This window comes from Rhinolophus sinicus, chromosome 17 (assembly GCF_057876585.1).
Source record: "Rhinolophus sinicus isolate RSI-liver-muscle chromosome 17, RSI-T2T, whole genome shotgun sequence".
Lineage (NCBI taxonomy): Eukaryota > Metazoa > Chordata > Mammalia > Chiroptera > Rhinolophidae > Rhinolophus > Rhinolophus sinicus.
In genome coordinates, this window is record NC_142517.1 from 68,599,604 (window position 1) to 68,620,048 (window position 20,445).

Here is a 20,445-nt window from a genome sequence, read left to right on the forward strand (position 1 = left end):
GTGGAAGACAGTTTATACCATGGTCACATGGTATAAACATTGACCTGAGACAGCTCGGTTCAGAAAAGACTAACAGGTAATGGTGGGGTACCCCTTAGAAGGAGCAAAGGGACCGGGAGCATGTGTTCCACTAATTCCTCTCTGAGGTTGAGATGAGTAAGATTATGACCCTCTGCCAGGTGCTGAAATGTTCTCTCTTGGACAGTAATGAGTACTGTGTCTGTGAGACCACAGACTGTAATTTCAGCAAATAGCTCAAGGTACGCTTCCTAGGTAGGGGCCAAGGCCCCCCTCCAAAAAAAAGAAAAAAATGGTGTTTCAAATATGATTGTAAGAATCCATTTCATAGACTTAAATACGCATAGTTCTGGGAAGACTTTTATAATATTTTCTTGGCTGTTTGAGAAAGAAAGGGTAGTTGGGGGTGGGGAAGGGGTTTCTTACCGCAGTAAAAATGAGCTGATTTGATGATATAGGCCACAAAGGGTCAGATCATTCACAAGGGCTTAATAGATGTCCTGAGGCAATTGAAAAGCTGAGGAACAAGAAGAGAGGTTGTTATGGGCAGGTTGTTGTATTTATCGTAACTTACCTAAGTGGGCTAATAACCAGTCAGTGATCACAGAGACATAAAAACTCTAAGATGTATATTAGAATGGAAGATCCTTGAGAGCAGGAGTGGGGTCTAATTAGCACAGTAATTAATAATAAACTCTGAAAAAAACCTGTTAAATTAATGAATGAATATATGCCTCCATCTGGACAATGCATTGCGTGTTCTCGCTTATCTAAACCAATTCTCAAGGAAGTTCAGAAATGTTGATAGGCTCAGTTATAAACACAGGTATTTCCCCAGTGAGAGAGCTGAATTTTAACAAGGGCATAAAGTCACTAATTTTTATTGATGTATTCCTTTTAATCTCCATTTACATTCCTATTCCTGTCTACCTCGCGAGGTGGCCATATTCTATTTCTAGTTGGACCGATTTTGCATGAAAGCGATGAGAGTAAGGTCAGAGAGGTAGTGAGGATTGGGCCTCAGAGACCATGGTATAGGCTTGAAATCCCAAGTCTCAGGGAGCCAGAAAAAGTCTGATGGGCAGGAGTCTTTGTAATTGTAGCAACCCTATTGCAGGATGACCACGTGAGGCAGTTCCGGCCAAACGCTGGAGGCACAGATGTACAAGCTGGAATTAGGCTTTCTGTCAGATATAAGATTTCTGACCAGTGTAAATAAAAACAAACTGTGCCTCGTTGGACCCTGTTTTTTGCCTGCTGGGCCAGTTGACCCACCTGACACTCCCAGTTGGCAGTCATGCCTTTGAGAAGCTTAAGGGGGCAATAGTGAACCTGTTTTAGAACTTCCTAAGGTCTTTGGTTCCAAAGCATAGGATTAGACACCACACAAGAATTTAAAATGTTAGATAGGTTTCCCCTTGTGCTGACGGTCCACTGTGCAAAGAATTATAGAATTCTTTTTAATATTGCCCAAGTGCATAAATCACTTTTCAGAAGAAAGTGGGGTTGAGAGTTCACACAAGACTTGAGTGCTCTATGACCAAATCCTACCAAAATGGGCCAGTTTGCACATATACTTTTGAGAATGAGAGAGATCTGATGGTTTGCCTAAGATGGGACATTCAGAAGAGCTCATTTTCTTGTTCATTAATGTATAAATCTTTCAAATTCTAAAGTTATGTGCAAGTATAACTGAAAGAACTAGCCCAGAATTTTTCTTCTCATGTACCAGAGATGACAGACTGAAAATCTGATGATTCTTCGATAGCTTCTAAAAGAACTAGAAATTGTCTGGCTCCATTTGTCTGGCCAGAATGTATTTCTGTGATTTATCCATGGAGGTTTTTAGCAGAACCTTACACTTACTGTCTAAATTAATGATATTCCTTTCTTTTGCCATGACAAAAACCACTCTACACTATATACATTATGTTAAAGATTTTTTTATTTTAGCATATGGACATGTTCTATAAAAGCTTTTTCAGTTTCATCACATTGACAAGCTGATTCCATTAAATCACCCACCATCATCATGTTCACTTTTTTTTCTTCTTTGAAAAGTTAGAAAACAGTGATCATCTTAGAGTTTTCAAGGCATTCACTTTGGCAAAAATAAATCTGGAAAAGCATGAGCCTATTCCTTGAAGTGGAAAACGGATGAGTTATGTCATTCTCCTCATTGGCCCTGCTCTTGAAATTCTCAAAGACGGGAAAGGATGTAGTGGGTCTTTTTTATTTTTTTCCAGTAAAATGGTATTTAAAAAAATTTTTCTGGATATAGATCAAACTTTTCTACCTCATTATTTACTATGTATTGTTATTTCAAATAGAAACGCCAATACGTTTGGATGTATAACATGAAAGGGTTTAATGCAAACATTTTTTAGCATTTCTGCACCCTCTGATAAAATGTTATTTGGTAATGTTGTAGGGTCACACTGTTGTTTTGAATTAGCGCAGATATATCCCAGCTCTCCCATGACCACGCTTTCCTCGTTGAGAAGAAAAAAAAATAACCTATCTGATCATGCTACTGCTGGACCATTTAAAACACGGAGTGGATGTGTGAAATGAGAAAAAAAAAAAAAAAAAGCTCAGTATGGGGTTAATTACCTATAGTAGGTCACTTCCTCAGGACCAAATCATGCAGGAGGAAGCATGCATTTGCGGACTTACAAAAAGTAAAAGAAAGCTATGACCCCTCAGACTCGGGGGGCACAAATTGATTGTCTTTGGACACAAGAAAGGGACCCTTTTGTGCAGTGCGTACTTTGGGCTTCGTTGGTCAGAGTCAAATGGACTTCCCTTGAAGTGTCTGGTGAAGGCCACTGTCAGCCACTGAAAAAGAATCCACGGTTGATTAGCCCTGGCAAATCTGGCACTTTTGAAATTTATCTCTGCTGACTCTTTTTAAAAGCCTATCTTGCGCAGTTTCTTTTAATGTGCCTTATTTTCTAGGTCTCATCTTGGAAACAACATAATTTCTTCCTGATAATATGGGTGAATCCTTTCCTTTTTCCTAATTGTATTCATAGATTGCCAAAGGTTCCCTACCTGCTGCGATCAGCTCAGCCATGCTTTGCCCTGAAGGAGTCCCGCTAGGTTGTTTACAGTCTAATCCTTTCATGAAGCGGGAGGCGAAAGAGCAGGCAGAAAATATCCTCAATTCCTAGATCATTAATAGGTGAATACGAGAATGCAGATATCTATAAGGGAATTTCACAGCCAGTGTTTTCTAAGGCAGAAAGATGCTGTGAAAAAGTCTTCCTGAGCGTATGCTGACAAAGAGCCAGGAACCCATGGAGACGAACCATGAGGAAATCACTAATGAAGGCTATGTTAATAAAGTTCCAGTGCACACCGTTGGTGCTTTCTTATGTTTCTGCCTAAATTACTCTGACATCACTAAGAGCAACCCTTCATAGAGTGTTTGAACAGAAAGTCCCAAAATGTGTATAACTTTTGAGAGGAAAAAAATACATACGATGTGTACATGTATATGCATATGTCTTTATTTGCAGTTAAACTACAAGCAACATTGGCTTGTTGAGATGAGGGAGCAGGTGACCGCCCTGACAGTAAAACTGAAAAATTTTGAGAGTCCAGAGCAGAATCCACCATCACTACCACCACCCACACACCACACACAATTACCAGATACTCATCCCTCATCATCTGTGGAGAAACCTGAATTTGGATCTTATAAAGACAGTTAAGAAAATGCAAATTTCCCTAAGAGGAAGTATTAAAGCAATTAAATTAATAAAACTTTAAGATGACTGAGACCAAGTTGGGGTTGGGGAGGCTAGAGAGCTGAGAGTGTCCCCAACGAGGCAGTCTCAGTACATCTTTTTTTTTCTTCAACTGCCTGATGAATGTGGAAATAAGAAGAGATTGGGGGTGGCCGGTTGGCTCAGTTGGTTAGAATGTGGTGCTCATAACACCAAAGTTGTCGGTTCAATCCCCATATGGGCCACTGTGAGCTGCACCCTCCTTTAAAAAAAAAAAAAGAAGAAGAAGGGATGGAAACGGGAGAGGCCAGGAGTAAGTTTGATGAATTCTAGCAGCATTATCATCTTATTGTACCATAGCTTTTCAAAATTCAAGTTGCTGTTGAGCTTGACACGTTTGCTGTTCAGTTCATTCCTGGCATTTGAAACGGCATAAACAAGAGCTCCCGGCACCAACCATTGTCCTGGTGAGGTTGTCAGTTAGCTTAACGCTGACTTTACTTTCTGTGGTGATACTGTTCCTTTTGAAAGGTCTTCCACCTCTGTCCTGCCAACTCCTGATCTCAGTAATAACCAACCTCAAGTAGTCATTAGTGAAGACTCAACGAATATCCTGTAACGAGTCAGCTATGAAGAAATTGGCATAGTTTATCTCTTTTATTTGTGTTCTTATGAAAATAATGGGTTGCAAAATAAAATTACATTTCTTTCTCTCAATCTCTTTTTTTTTTTTTTTAACTGGATCTTTAGAAGTTACACCAGGACTGATTTTTTTTTCCCCCTAACAAAGGTTGAATAACACTTAAAGGCTTTAATAGCCAAAGTCCATCTTTAGAAATAGCTTTCTTCTATAATGTACTGCCAATTTCTTATGCGTGTGTATTTCGACCTTCCTCATGCCTCTGCTATGGGCTGCCTGTTGATTGGTACATGTTAGTGCTTTGCTTATAAGAGTTGGGCAATAGTTCAGTGACCCAGTCCAAATCTGTGCCACAGATAGAATGGGCTCATCTTCTATTTAAGAAATGTGGCAAACTGCTTACATGAATTTGGTTCAGACAAGGTAATTGGAACTGTTCATCTAACCCTGTGTGCTGTATGTGATGGACCCTTCTGCTGAGCTCCAAAGCTACAAGGTAAATAGACGAGAAAGCCCTTAACTTGCCACCCCCTTTAGAGCTTTTCCTGAGTCTGTTATTAGATTTACATTCTTAGTCACATGGGACCCATTTCGGTCATTTAAAAGGGCTGTTCACGTGTTCTACTGATGTCTTTGTAGATAGTGCTGGGAATAATAATAGTTCCTATATTATTTTCTGGTCTTTTTTTTTAAATTGGAGATTGAATTTATATGCATATTCATATCAGCTTTATGAAATATTCAGCTAAATTTCTTAGACATGAAAGAATTCATTGTTAGAATGTTTTACTTTAGCTAATTATTATGTTGAAACTATAGTAGATTCAAGTGAATTTTTCCTCAATTCTATTTGTGTCATATACGCTTGGCATATTGAATCATAATTGCCAAATTGAAACGTAAGCACTATGTATACTATTTTGAATTTAGTAACTTACAGACTTTCTGTGTTGCCTAATGCTCTTCAAACTGTAGAATGTATTTTATTCAACTGTGTTATGATTCTGTATAATTTTTAGGGTCAGCGTGGTATAGAATTTTGTAATCATATAGGGCTCAACAAGATGAAAGAAGTTATTGAATTCATCCTCCTGACTAGAGGCAGAGCTGCATTTATTTCAATCAAAATAGACGAGGATCTTTTTCCTATTTTTAAATAGACATGAAGATAGAAATTTCTTAACCACGCTTAGCAATCTATTTGGTTATGTACCACTTGCACATTTAGAATGCTCATCTTTAAGTCTTAACTTAAATTCTTCACTGGACGTTTTAATACCATTTGCCCTGGGATAAAAATGCTGATCATTACCCTCTTTACAACAACTCATCTTAGAGTCAGAAATCTGTGATGAGGCACCTCAACTCTTTCTTTCCTAAGTGAAATCATCCCAGTTTTAAACATTTGCTTTTGTTTTTGTAGCTCTTTCTGTATGAGAGTGGCAAAGGGGACTATTTTAAAAAGTTCTGTCATATACGATGCCTATGAGAAACTCACTGCATATTTTAATTTCACCGTGCCGATATGGAAATAGCCACAGCTTTTTCATTATATGCTGATGGACAGAGCATTTGTGTTCATTTAACCTTGAGGTTGAAACTTGTTCCCAAAAAAGTAACTGACTCATCGCATTGGCTAGACCCAAGAATAAAGAGCATCAGTTTTCCTAATCTTAAAGCTCATCTTGCCCCTACTCCTAAAACACACTAAAATTAACTTTTCCTTGACCTCTCTCTGGTGCTATTTATTTACTGATTTAGCAACTTTTTTTCTATCATCTTTGTCTCCTAAAATAGATGGACAGCATTTATTCAACAAAAGAAGTGTTGGGCTGTGATTTGGATCCTATACTAGGCTTGGGAGATTCAAGTGTGAACTGTGAGCAAAGGCTCCAAGTCTGAGGTGTCCTAGGTATGTTCAGAGAGGAGCAAATAGCCTATCACAGAATATAAGGAGACAGTGGTGCAAAAAAACAAAAGCAAAAGCAAAAAAACAAAACAAAAAAATAAAAATAAAGACAAGAGAGGTGGATTGGGGTCAGATTGTGAAAGATCTTGGATCCTCTTAAGCAAATAGTTGATTTTTGACAAGGACAAAAGTAACAGTTTTTTCAATCTATATTGTGGAAAGATCTTTCCAAGTTTTTAAAACACAGACTGTGCCTACATTGTCCTCTTGGTTTAGTATCTAACAGGCAGACCATCATATATAAGTACTTGCTTAATTTATATCTTTTGATATAAATTTTGTGTCATGATTTTTCCCTTTGTATTTCAAAAAAAGGAAAAAAAACATTTGAGTGAACCATTTGAGTAAAGCAAGCCTTCTGTTCACACTGTTCTGGATGTTTCTTTCTCCTGCTGTGCCCATATTTATTCCAAAGCCCTCTGTACCACTAACATGTTACTTTCTGTATTTACATACTGTGGAGTCTCAGGATGAGTTTGCCCTGTAACAGGCACAGCCTTTATTGAACCAAATGAATGGCATTACTGGTAGGCTGGGCGCAGCATTGTGACCAAGTGTTTCTAATTGATTGGTCACATGATAACAGTGCCAGACCTTTTCATCATCCCCTAAAGGATACCAGTATACTATAGTAGAAGGTCCTGGCATACCAATCCATTTGGAATCCATAAAGCAACAACTTAAGGAGTTTGAAGTATGGAGGAAAAAGTTGCTCTTAGGGATAAGATGGTAGAGAGCTCCTGAATGTCACCATGTCATAGAGTTAGGTCTATTTTAGGAGCTGGAAGAAATCATCCTGAATGTAATAAACAAATTCAGTTCCTGATGCTACCTGCCACCTTGCCCTGCCATCCCTCCCAGCACTGCTGTCGTTACTTCATTCAAATCTCTCTGGCCCAATAGCTGTAAGAAGCAGGAAGGCTCAGGAGGATTGGTATGGGGTGGGATGGGGTGGCAAGTTGTAACTCAGCAATGTCTCAGGCCCGGAAACAGTCCCAGACCTAATTACTGAACTTTACTTTTTGAATTCTCTCTTTTTATTGATCATTATTTCATCATCTAAATTTTTGAAGGTAGACATCATTCAGAGTTATAGCATATTAAGGAAAGATAAAGCATCACTGTGATTTCCTTATTCTTTTCACGATGGAACCAAAAAATGGATGGTCTTGAAAAGCAGACTCCCAAGCTATGAATGACCATTTGTGTTACTTATGACCAGAAAGAATGAAAATACTTCAAGAAACATGTCTGCAGGAGACCCCAAAGTACCTACTGGGAGACTGAACATGCTTTGTATGCATGTCTGAATAACCCTTCCATCTGACTTCAACGTGGAAACCTTTGCCAGATAGAAAATAGAGAATTAAAAGCTCCAAATTCAGGGTGCATGAAATGTCATTAAATCTAGCATAAAATTTCTTGAATCTGTCAGATAAAGGAAGTCATGTATCCAGAGTGAAGATGGAATATCAATTGACAGGAACCTATGAAGCTGGCACTTACTCTGAGAGACATATGAATTTAAAAATCCGATAGTGCCTCATCCTTTGAAAACACTGGGAGCCAGAAAGGTATTAGGAAAATCAATAAGGTAAAAATCTTCATCCTCCTATTTGGAATGACTCCCACATATGAATTAATTAACACAATACTTCTAGAACATTAAAAGGATATTAAAATGTTATCTCTACCCATAGGAAACAAAGATATAAACCCACCGAACTTCTAGAGACAGTAGTTGAAGAAAAAAGATTGGAACGATCAAAGGCCTGTGTAAGAGGTCATTTCTGTCCTGCTGTCACTCCATTTGCCCTCTTCAGATAGAAGGCATACGTGTCGAACTGAAGTTCATCTGAATTCCTCAGTTCTGTCATCAGTGCGCTGACACCTTCTAATTTTCTGATTCATTTGTGATGAATAAGCTCTCCCTTTCCTATTCACAATGCTAAAAGTAACCAATTTCTTTGAGTGTTATGATTACTTATTTTCCACCTTTTATTGCACTGTTATTTTCTCTTTCCGAAGTTTGTCTCACTCTGCATCAGCCAGCGTTCCTTCCCCTTGCACAAAAGCCCCTGGACAGTGTCAGTGCTTAGGCTCGGAGTTAGGAGGAATGAGAGACTGACAACCCAGCTTCTGTTTTTAACCCCGCCAGATACCTCAGCTGGCAAGTGGCTCGGCTTCCGCACCATAAAATGGGTATAATAATAGCTTTCCCTTACCACTGGGAAATATTTAGAATGCAAATCAAGCCAAACCTGTCCCCTTCCAAAGCAGCTCAAACTAGCCTGCAAAATCCTGAATGAGCCCAGATTTCAAGGGGAAACGTAAAGTGGAAAACACCTAGAGGTAGCATAATGTAGTGGTTACAATGTATGTAGACTTTGGAATGGTACAGACTTATGCAGATCCCAGCAGCTGTGTGATTTGGGGTAAGTTTCCCAATGTCTCAAATCTCCCGTTTTTCTCTAGTAAATTGGAAGTAATGGTGGTGACTTGTGTAGTCAGGGTTAAATGATAGATGGTTAATCAATGCTGCTTTTCAAACTCTTCCATGTAGATGATCCTCAGGTCAGACTGAGTGATCCAGTACTGGGGGTGCCGGGGACGTTGCCTGAAGCAGTCTGCCCCAAATGTGACTTGTCAGTGAGGTCGCAGGTCTCACCCTAAAAATACATACAGATGGTGCATTCTGTGCCACAATATAGTCTTGTGTATTTCACTAAACTGGAAGTTCCAGGAGGCCAAGAGCAGTATCTGTTTTATTTCTTCTATAACATCCAAGAAATGTTACCAGATAAATGAATATAGGTACAAATGAGAGTTTAAATTACTTAGCCACAAGGACAACTGCCCCTCCCCCAGAGAGACAGCCACGTCTTTATTATTGATTTGGTGGCCTTGTGTACTCCCGTTACACTGCTCCACCTTCTCGGTGATACTCACATTCAAACTTGAGAAGCATTTACTTACCAGGTTGCCTGAAACCCCAGAAGAACTCAGTGAATAGGAAGGTTGTCATTTCTCTGCTCACTGCTTCTCGACCTCATGGTTCCTAAGGCTCTGTGGACTTTTCAAAAAAGAAATGGTAGGGGACTGGGAAGGTCAGCCTGGGGGGCCTTTGAAGGAGTGTAGGGCTCTCTAGCCACACACACTCACCCAGGTATTTTCCAAATATTGGATTTATTCCTGGCTTCCACTTAGAGCAACTTGTCAAAACTCCCTAGAGGCCATGAACAGTGAGATTGAAAGCGCTTTTTCTCCCCCTCCCCCTAGGCCAAAGGTCACCAACCTGGAATTCGTGGATGACCTTCATGGAGTCTGGGAGCTCCTTGAAACTTGGTGTTTGGGGGTCGTTTCTTGGGAGGAGGATTCTCATAGGGACCTGTATTACTATTGCCCTAGAACATTACATAAATTAAAATCAGAATTGACTAATCTTTAAGTTACAGTTAATAATACTTTCAGTTTCTTGGAGATGGATAGTATATAATAACTTCCACTCAAAAATCACAAACTAAGATTAGATTTCCACCAGTCACCCCCTTCTCAGCCCTCCCCACACCCCACCACTCCTCACCCCCTGTCTACTTTTGCCTTCCCCCACCATGTTTTAAGGTCCTATTCATTGATTCATTTGGGCTTTACAGTTATATATTCCTGGCTAGATATTCGTGCTTTGAATGTAGCATGGTTAATGTACATTTTTTTAATCTTATGCAAAATCATTATAGGTAATTCTTTGCATTTCAGATGAAAACAACTTACAGACATACAAGGTGAATATCACTTAGGCAGAAAGGATGCATATCAATAAAATAACAATTTGAACTGAACAAAAATAAATCTATGTAGTTTAATACATATTCTCAAATTGCCTAGCAGATTGTAATTCAGTCAAGAAGTCAGGGCCTTTTGACGTTTATGAGCATTTATGAATTGCATAAGAACTCTGAGATTAAATATTAAGCCTTAATATTAAATTTTGGATAGGTATTATTGTTTTTCATTAATATATAATGACAACAATTATATCCAATAAAATCTTCAATTTAACTTGGCTTTAATTTGTCTGAGACTGTGACATACACACTGCAATTTTTATCTCCATCTTGGATTCCTGTAATTGACAGCCTGTGTGTCATTTGACATCCAGAAAGATAGTTTTTATTCCAGGCCTTGGATGTATTAGTCAATCTGGTTTCAGTTTACATTGATCTCTTCTGATCACATCAAAAATTTAATTTTGACTAATTAACTTTTATGAAAAAATGCTCTTTGAAATTTAGAAAGTTATGTGCTTAGATGTAAGAACACAAATACTAAGTACAATTTAAAAATAGCATAATATGTTATTGAGAGTTACTGAGTTTATAACGTGCAACAGAAAAATGATAAGTGAGCATATTTCATAGATAACCACTAATCACATTTTTCTCCTTTTCCTCAAAGGTTGAGAAAGAAGTCAAGATCAAAAAAAGTTGGGGAGAGGGAAGAAAAAAGAAAGTGGGGGAGGGAAGAAAGGAAGGAAACATGCACCAGTGCAATGGTCTAGCATCCGGGCTTGCAGAAGAGACGAGAGTGTAGCAAAACTTAGAGCTTTTTAAAGTCTTTGAAGACTAGTCAGTCATATATTATATACGTTTCAGGTTTGTATGTGCTTTCAATGAATCATACATAATCTAATTATCCTGCTTAAATTTTTCATTATGCTCATCAATTTTGTGAGACAATTTGAAAGCATTGAAGACCCCCCAACCTCTCTTGTGTTAGCATACATTATGATCAGATTTTCATCTCTACTCTTCTTGTCTCACGAAAGGAACATCATCTTTTAAACTTGGATGTGCACGGACAGGGGTGCATGTTGGCCGTAAATAGGATACTTTTTCTTTGGAGGAGCCTTAGTGGTGGTGCATTTGTCCAGAAAGCTTGCTGAGAAGTGAAGTCTCTTTAATTGCTAGTTTTCTGCTTGAGCCTTCTTCTATGCTGTTATTTAATCCGATCCTTCTACTTGATCTCTTTTAATGCAGTTTGTTTTGCATATTTCTGGAGGCCTTGTGTGAAGTCGTTAAAATCATGGTGTCAGAGAGACAAGAATTCAATCAGCGCATATGAAGTCCTTGATATATTTGAGTGGGATGGGGGTGGGGAGACTGCTTTGTTTTCTCAGCATCCTTGTTTGGTTTATTAATTTCTCATGGATCTTCTGCTACTTCAGTTTGATTCTTCTATAAAGGAAACTATCAAGACAGTGGTTAACAGGCCAGTCCCACAATAGCTTATCTGGCTCGTGAGTTGAAGGTCACAAAGGAGAATTATTAGACTTAAAATACAGAATGAGAAACGGTTAAGGTCAGCTCCCCCAAACCTGAAGTTGTCATTGTTAGTGTTGGTTTTAGGGGACAGATGCTTCAGTTTCAAATCATTTGGTCAGAGGGGACATTTCTAGGCTGATGAGATGGGGTAGAAGAGGCAATATCAAGTCCTCAGCTGAGGCTTGACAATGCATAGAGGGGTCAGATTGGTCCAGAGGACCTTCTAGACATTAAACTTACCAATTTTACCCTAAAGAGAACCAAAATTTATCAGAGGTTGACTCATCCTTGTCAAAAGGAGAAAGGACCTAAAATTTCTCACTCACTACATAGTGGTTTGTCCCCATTCTAGCCAGTGCTGCCCAAAGATGTTTATGCAACAATAGAAACGTTCCACCTGTAAGGTAGCCAGTAGCCACAGGTAGCCACTGAGTACTTGAAAGGTCGCTGGTGCAGCAGAGGAACTAAACATTTCATTTTCAAATTCAATTTTAATTAAATTGAAATAGATAAATGTGGCTTGTGGCTTCTGGAGTGGACAGCACAGCTCTACAAAATACTCGTATAACTCAGATCAGAATGAAGTTGACAAAGAAAGAGGTTGGCACTCCTTGTGCTGGGAACTGCTGTGTTGGTCATACAGCAGGAGGGCACTCCTTTGGAAAATGTCATGTGGCTGGACCTCCTTTTTCTTGGTGACAGGTGACAAAATGACCTCCTGCTGCTCGTCCTGTAGGAGCAACCAGTCCCATCTATACAGTACTTAGATTTGCTTTCCTTCTCCCCACAGTATCATTGGGTTTGTTTTTAATTCCTTCTTTTTTTCTTTGCTTTTCAGTTCCGTGACCATCAGTCTGTGGCCTGCCCTTTCTCTTTATGTAAGTAAAAGTGGTTTCTTTTACTTTTCCAAAAAATGTCCGATGTGGGAAATTTGGGTCGTTATTGGCACGTTGTCTGGTTGCCTTTGTTGTGGTTCCCAGCGCTTCTTCAGTATGTATTAGCTTCTTTTGTGTTTGGAGTCGATGCTGTTGGTGGTAGTAGTTGTTGCCATCTGTGAGGGGGCTAAAAAGACCAGCATCCCCAGCGACTGGACTTATATAAAGACTGCCTTTTACTCAGCCACAGCTGCTGATTGCAAAAGTCACTCCTCTTCTAAACTATAGCTTACATTCTTCAGCCAGATACCAGCAGCAGTTGGGCTTTTGCCCCACTGTCAATCAATGGGCAATTATTTATTCTTCAGTTACACACCCATCCCTGGGTTCAGTGGTGTTTAGTTTCAACTTCTAGGTCAGAGCTTTCATTTATGGACAAAATTTCTAATATCCTTTTACTAAGAAGCACAAGAGTGAAGTTCAAGATTTCTGCCATTTAGGTTAAAATTGTGAAGTCCACAGGAAGAGAGAGAGAGATCCAGGATTACATGCTTCAGGAGGTTTATGGAAGGTACTATTCTTTTTTAGAAAAGATGCAAGTCACTGGGGGCAAGGGGGACTTGATTTCAGATGAAAAGAGAGAATAGTTATTATTTCAAGCCCAAACTAGGCTGCACTGAATGGGTTTGGATAAATTTTACCTTGAGCTGCTTGAAAGAGATTGTGGGGCAGCGAACCCAAATAATCCAAGTCACTACATCACATACCAACCGAGAGATGCCACAGGTAGTGGCAGTCACCTCATGTGATAAATAATCTTTTTTTTTTTAATTTAAATAAATGATTCCTTCCAGCTGCTTCTCACTCTGGTGAGCACAACTGGTTCCTTAGTCCCAGCATTCTCTCTTACTCCACTGACCCCTCACTCCGAGGCATTTCTTATGTTGTAATCATTTGCACAGAAAAAGGGGTTCCCGTGACTCTTGGGCTTATGTGTGGCTTCCACTAATATTCTTAGAAGCCAGTTAAACATATTTAGGGGAGCAGAATCCTCCAAAGGAGGCCCAGGCCTAAGTCTAAAGTGACAGTTATTTGACAGAAAAGGGAGATTTATTAAACTCCCCAAAGACTGGTGCTGTGTGTAATGCGTTTATACAGCAGGGGTGGGTCGGCCCTGCCCGACAGGTCTTGTTATTCCTCATTCTCGGTGTTGACAGAGTGGGTCTGTCAATGCTTTGGAGGCTGCGAAGTGCGTGCTTATGGCTACCACTTCATGTCTCTGCAGCCCCACCCCAGTTACCTAGCGCTGCATATTTCTAGGCCTCTGCCTGGCAAATCATTTTTGTCACAGGTCTTTGTGTAAAAACAGTTCACATAATAGCTCTGTGTTAGACAAGGCATTAATCGTCACATCACTGGGGATGAGTCAGCACGTTGCACTCCTGCCCGCACGGCTCAGCTATTATGACGTCAGCACTATAGGGCGAGCCTCAGACACAAGCAGTCCAGGGGGCTGGAGACCTGTGTCACAGATTAGAAATCAAGGGGGAGACCTTTGAGGCAAAAAATATAATTGAAACACTGTCTCTGGCTCATAGGAAAATGTGAAACTGATTCTGTGCTACATCAACCATCAATCGAGCAGCTTCTAGAGAGATCTTAGTTTTTAACCAGAGAGGAGGCTGGGAGAATGATGACCTATATATAATGAGCTGATAGCCCATTCATGTACCTACTAACCTTGTCCCACCCCCGGGCCATGTGGCTGGAATTGTTCCAAATCCTAAGGCTGCCTTTATTTCAAGGGTAACAAGGCCTGTGACAGTCCTGCTGTCCTCAAGTGCCCCACAGACACAGCTGATGGCTTCAGAGGTGGTGCCCCAGATGCCCATTAAAGGGAAAAGAAAGGTTCCTTGGGAACAGATCTCCCCAGTACTTCTTCAATGGCCTCTTCCAGACAGATGCAGAGTTCTGCCTCTTCGACCTTCTTCCCTTAGCACTGCATTTAGTCCAAAGTCCCAATCTGGACTTGACGCAGATTTCAATAGGAACTGAATAGCTTCCAGATGCACCCCCGCAAGAGTTTTCCGTTCCATTGCTCTTTAACAGAAACAAAAAGGAGCTTTCCGTAACCTGCTCTGCTACCTTGAAGCAGGTGTCACAGACTTGCCCTGTTTGGGAAACCAGGTTTTTAGAAGTTAGACCTCTCTACAGTTCAGACTCTGATTCATTCTCAGGACAATACCTTTCAATATTGAAACCTGTGTGTTGGAAAAGCTGAAAATTCACTGCTTCGATGACATTCTCTGTTACTGAGACGGTCCTCCATCTATCCCTCACTCTCCCTCTCACCCATCAGAAGTACCTTACTTCTGGGATCTTCTGCCTTCATTACATGGCTAAGAGCTCTTACCGTGGCTACAGAAGCTAATACTACTGCTTGGCTTAGTTTTGATTTATTATCATGCACAGCTCTTTATTCAGTTTTCAGTCAACAACCATTTAAGGAAAGCCGGTCACCATGCTTGGTACCTGGAACTCCAAGATAAGTAAGAAGCGCTCCCTTGTTGTTAAGAATCTCACAGTCCGGGTAGGGGAGATAAACAGTAAACAAAGGCTGCACCATGTGACTGATAGGCCCTGGAATGGAGGCGTATACACGACATAGGGAGGGGAAGGAGAAAGGAGTGCCCACCGCCATGTGCAGAGGTACCCAAGCTGGGCAGTCTATTAGGTGAACGTAGAGGAGAGGAAAGCAAAAGGGGGTCATACTCAGGAAAAGAAGCAAAAGCATTTGCGAAGTCAGGAGGTGCTGAGCAGCAGCCAGGTCCAGAGGACAGTAGTTAGTGTGGCTGGAGCATGGTGGTGGGAAAGGTGCCTGAGAGAGGAAGCTGGAACGTGGTAGGAGGCAGGTCGCCGAGGGCCTGGTATGCTGTGCCCAGGACTGAGTCTGGACTGGATGCTGCAAACTTGAGGAGGCTTTGAAGTTTTAACCAGATCCGTGTTTTAGCAAAAGAGAGCTCTGGTGGTGATAGAGATGGCTGACTGAGAAAAGGGAGAGCAGGTCAAAGGTGAACCCCAAGGGCCCGAACCATGCAGTGGGGGTGAAAGTGGAGAGGAGAGGCCATTTGGTGGTGTTGGCAGTGACACTGACGTTGCATAACGCCAGCACATCTTGGCCCAGTGCATAGTCCTCGCCTCCTATGAGAAAGGCTGATGGATTGTGTGGGGCCGAATTTCAGACCAAAGTACATCTTTATGGGCGCTTCAGCAGAGACCTCAATTTGAATCTGACCTCACTCTGAGCTGCTGCCTCCTGGTCTCCAGAGATAGGTGTCTCTCTCCCATAGTCACTTGGGGAAGGAACAGGCAGATAAGGAGAAGACATTCCCAGTGTTCTACTTTTCTCTTCTTTCACCTGAAAATGAAATAATTTCTTAAGAATGTCCCCCTAAGGTCAATTAATGCCCCAATTTTCTATCATTTTCCCATTGCTGCCTTTTTCTAAGCAGAACTTTCAAGCCATTGAGCTGAATTCCAACTTATGCACAGCCGGGTGTTGAAACAATTCAGTATATTCATTCCTTTTTTCTGAATTAGAGTTCACCATAAGTGTGCTTTTCTCTTGTTCACTTTGGGCTGCCAGGACAATTTAAAGGAAATTTTCAACAGCTTCTGTTTCATGTACCATGTTCTCTTTTGCAAATGGGAGTACATGCGTGGGTCTGTTTAAATCTTCTCTATATTGCTTTCTGGAGAAAGGTTGGAGAAGATGGATAAGATAAGGAATAGGGACCTATTGAAAGCCCAGGTCTCTTCAGTGACCTGAGTGCAGAATGTAGGCTGGTAATCAGATGGTCAATTATGTGTTTGTCAAAACACAGTGGGCTGCATTCCAGACTGCCAGCTTTGGAGGCCCAGCTTCTGCCAACCAAATGTCATCTGGGAACATGCAACACTGGGCACTGTGAAGGAGTTTGAAATAGACCATGCCACAGCCAACCGACTGCCAGTCTTAAAGCACCAATATGGCATGCACAGCCGGGCCCCATGTTTCAGAGCTCAGGAATTCACTGTACTAAATTCAAGAGGTCAGATGGGTTCATTTTTTCAAAGCCTATGTTCTCTGCTTTGAACATTGTGACTTGCTCCTCAACAATTTCCAAGGGATATTTTCCAATCACATCTCTGTGGAAACCACTCTTTTTGTGATGGTTATAAGAGCCTTGCAAATGTCCCAGAGGAGAGAGAAAAAAAAAATAAACTTGCTCTGACAATGACTGTGATGCTGGCAGAGGGATTCCAACTCTGAGGAAATTACATTAAAGGTTCATAGCTTTTAAAATATCAGGAACCACCTTGGCAACTTATAAAAAGCAGAAGGGCTTTGCCTATTTTATAAAGTGATTTGCATATACCTGCATAAATAATGTCCCCACCTGTACTTTTATGCATTTAGGTTGAATAAATTACATTCAGTGATCTTTAAAATATTCACTGTCTTTCATGCTCAGATACCATTTTCAGGACCCTTCCTCCTCATTTTTTGTCCTGTGGTAGTAGTGGCGTTTTTTGTTTTTTGTGTTGTTGTGTGTTTTTTTCTCAATCTTTCCACTAACTCAGAGAATCAAAACATTCTGCAGACCAGCCTACCACAGCCAAGAGCATTGCCTTCTTCTGCTTACACGTCTCTTCGCTTTCTACCTAAGACCATGAGTTCCATATGCTTTTCATAAAGGAAAAGTGGAGGAGTATATTGCTAAGGTGAAAACACAACACAAGATAGGACTAAATTCCACCACCTGTATGTATATCCAGACTTGCCCTGATACGCGTCTCAGGGACACACTCATGTTAAGCTTTCCTTTATTTGGCCACTGCCACCACCTCTTCAGGACCATCCAGCCACTAAGCCAAATCCACTGTAACTTGGGCTGTCAGATCAAAGCCTGATCAGCAGGCCAGCATCAGGCACAATCATCCCATAAGATATTATTCAGCACTTACCATACGCAAAGAGTCATGATTAGTGGGAAGTTAAAGCATCAATCTAGGTCACTGCCCTTGCTTGCTCTTAAGGACGTTAAAATAGAATTAGGAAAAGAAGTTATACCTTTGCATGTTCCACATGCGTATAAGACAATAAATGACAATTCCAAAAGGAACGATACAGCCCAGTAAGTGCTATAGAATTTTATTCGTGAAAGAGAGCCTTGAGGGCTGGAAAGAGTCGTGTAAAATGTGGTTTAGCTGGGTCTTGAAAAATGGCTAGAATGTAAAAAAGATGAAGAGTAGAAGGAAGATAAGCCAAGCAAAAGCACAAACCTAAGTGTTGAAATCTTTGACGGAGTCCAATAAATAGCACTGCTCAAATTCTAAGCCCATTGAAAAGGTAGATCAAAGAACTGATAGCTGGGGAACCAAACTTTTTGATAAAGACCAGGTTGAAGGATGGAGCTTAATTTGAGTAATAAAATGGGCTTGCTGGCTCATTTCTCTTCAGTCTAAACCTTGGAAAAGCCCTCCCAAGGGAAAATTTGGATCTGCATAAAAGCAACACTTTTCCAGGTCACTAACTCCAACTAGTCTAAGTAGGAAAGGAAGGAGAAAGAGGCTAAATTCCTGCGCATGTAAACTTTGATAGATCGGTTCCACCTGAGAAAACACGGACCGAGTGCTGTCTCACCCACAGCGTGATTTGTCTCCATGGGAAAATAGAAGGAATGAGACGAGAGGGTAGGTGTGTTTAGAAAACTTCCTTCTGGAAACAAGGAGTTTCTAGACTCCTAGAGGGGACTCTGGAGGGGAAGAGGCATTCCTACCAACCCGAAGAGCCACAGGCTGGAGAACAAGATGACAAAGTATTGAGTGAGATGAAAATGGGAACCAGAGCCAAGAGGCCAAACAAGGCTCTTATCTGTCTAAGGGGACATACCGAGGGTTGGAACCAGTAGTCATAGCCTTATCGAAGTTCTAAACTGAGGGTTCCTTTTCAGACTTTCAGACTTACCGGAATCAGAACCCCAGGGAATCAGCAAGAAAGGAAGATAACGGACTAAAACCTAGTTGGGAAAAAAAAAATACAAAAACTCTTTATCTTTTGTAAAACTAATAGTAACAATAAGAAATAACATTTTTTGAGTACTTGCCTTGCATTAGGCACCAGACAAAATAATTTTAATGGCTATCTGATTTAACTTTTAAAATGACTCTTATTAAGTAGATGTTGTTATAATCCTAATTTTGAAAATGAAACAAAGATTTAGCATGTTTGAGTAATTTTTCCAAGAATACCTAGTGAGTAGCAATAGAGATAGAACTTGAATCTAAGACTGTCTTAAAAGCCTTGTCCAAATTTTATTAAACACAAAATAGGTGTCTACTAAATGCTAAAGATATAATGGTGAACAAAACAGACATGGTGTCTGCCCCACTAAAGCTTACAATCTGGGGGACGAGAGACAAGTATTGATCAGATGATCACACAAAAGAAATTATGATTATAAACTGTGCTTACTGCTATGAAATAAAAGTGCCAGATGCTCCAAGAGCAAATATAAGAGGGGGATCTAAGTGAGTCTGGAAGTTCACGAGAAGTTTCCTTGAGGAAGTGACATGTGAGCTACCATCTGAAGATGAAAAACAAGAAGTAGGATTGGGTGGTGGAAGAGGTTTCAAGACCTAGGGAACATGTGGACAAAGGCCCTGAACATAGCTGGGTAGAGAGAATGAGGTGCAAAGCTACCCATGTTGAAGTTGAAGAGACATGTAAGGCTTGGTGATGCGGGATCTCCGTAGGCTGTGTTAGGGACTTTCCTCAGGACGACGGGAAAGCAAACTTCAGAAGGAATGTGGCATGATCCATTTTGTACTCTTAAAAAGTATACTCCTCTCGGACACTTATCCCGGGCAGATGGAAACATATCCACACAAAAACCTGTACACCAATGTTCCTAGCAGCTTTATTCATGATAGTCCCAAACTGGAAACAATCCAAAGTACCTTTTATGAGTGAATGGTTAAACAAACGGGGACATCCATACCATGGAATACTTTTCAGCACTAAAAAGTAAGGAACGCTAATTACATACAACAACTTGGATTAACCACAAAGGTATCACACTGAGTGAAAAAAAACAGTCTCAAGATTATATACTTCATGATTCCATTTATATACCAGTCTTGAAATGACAAAATTATATATATGGTGAAGTGATTCATGGTTGACAGAGGTTAAGGAGTTGGGGAAAGATGGAGCTGACTGTGTCTATAAAAGGGTAGCAAGAAATATCTTTATGACGGAACTATTCTGAATCTTGACTGTGGTCGTACATGAATCTGTACATGCAATATAACAGCACAGAAATACACACACACACACACACACACACACACACACACACACATATAAAACTAGTGAAATCTGAATAAGGTGAATGGATTGTACCAATGTCAGTTTTCTGGTTGTGATATTGTACTATAGTTATACAAGACATTACTATTGGACAAAACTGGGTAGACATACCAGATCTCTCTGTATTATCTCTTACAACTGCATATTATACTACCATAATCTTGAAATTGAAAGTTAAAAAAAGAATAGATCTAACGAACTTCACTGTGGTAAGTGGTTTGGAAGGAAGCTATCGTCGTGGGCCAGATGAGCTACAGACGAGGGTAGTGACGGTGGGAATGGAGGAAAATAAATGGAACTGAGAAACAGTTCAGAAGTGAAATACACAGGTTTTTCTTATGGATTGAATGTGGGAAATGAGAGAAAGAAGTGGCAACTGTGATTACTGGCTGTACATTTATAAACCTATATGGAGGATGGTGCCATTCACAGTTTTATGAAACACCAAGGAGGAGCGGGGTGAAGGGAAGACTATAA

General features: G+C 40.4%; 1 protein-coding gene across 14 annotated transcripts in view; it reads left to right on the top strand.

Annotated features, from left to right (window-relative positions):
- The window catches only part of ZBTB20 (zinc finger and BTB domain containing 20), a 777,577-nt gene that overhangs the window by 583,010 nt on the left and 174,122 nt on the right, over positions 1 to 20,445 (top strand). For all 14 annotated transcript variants that reach the window (XR_016019692.1, XM_074331585.2, XM_019734851.3 and 11 more), the window contains one exon: positions 12,518 to 12,557. The gene's annotated coding sequence lies outside the window, so the exon portion shown is untranslated. The remainder of the gene's footprint in view (positions 1 to 12,517; positions 12,558 to 20,445) is intronic.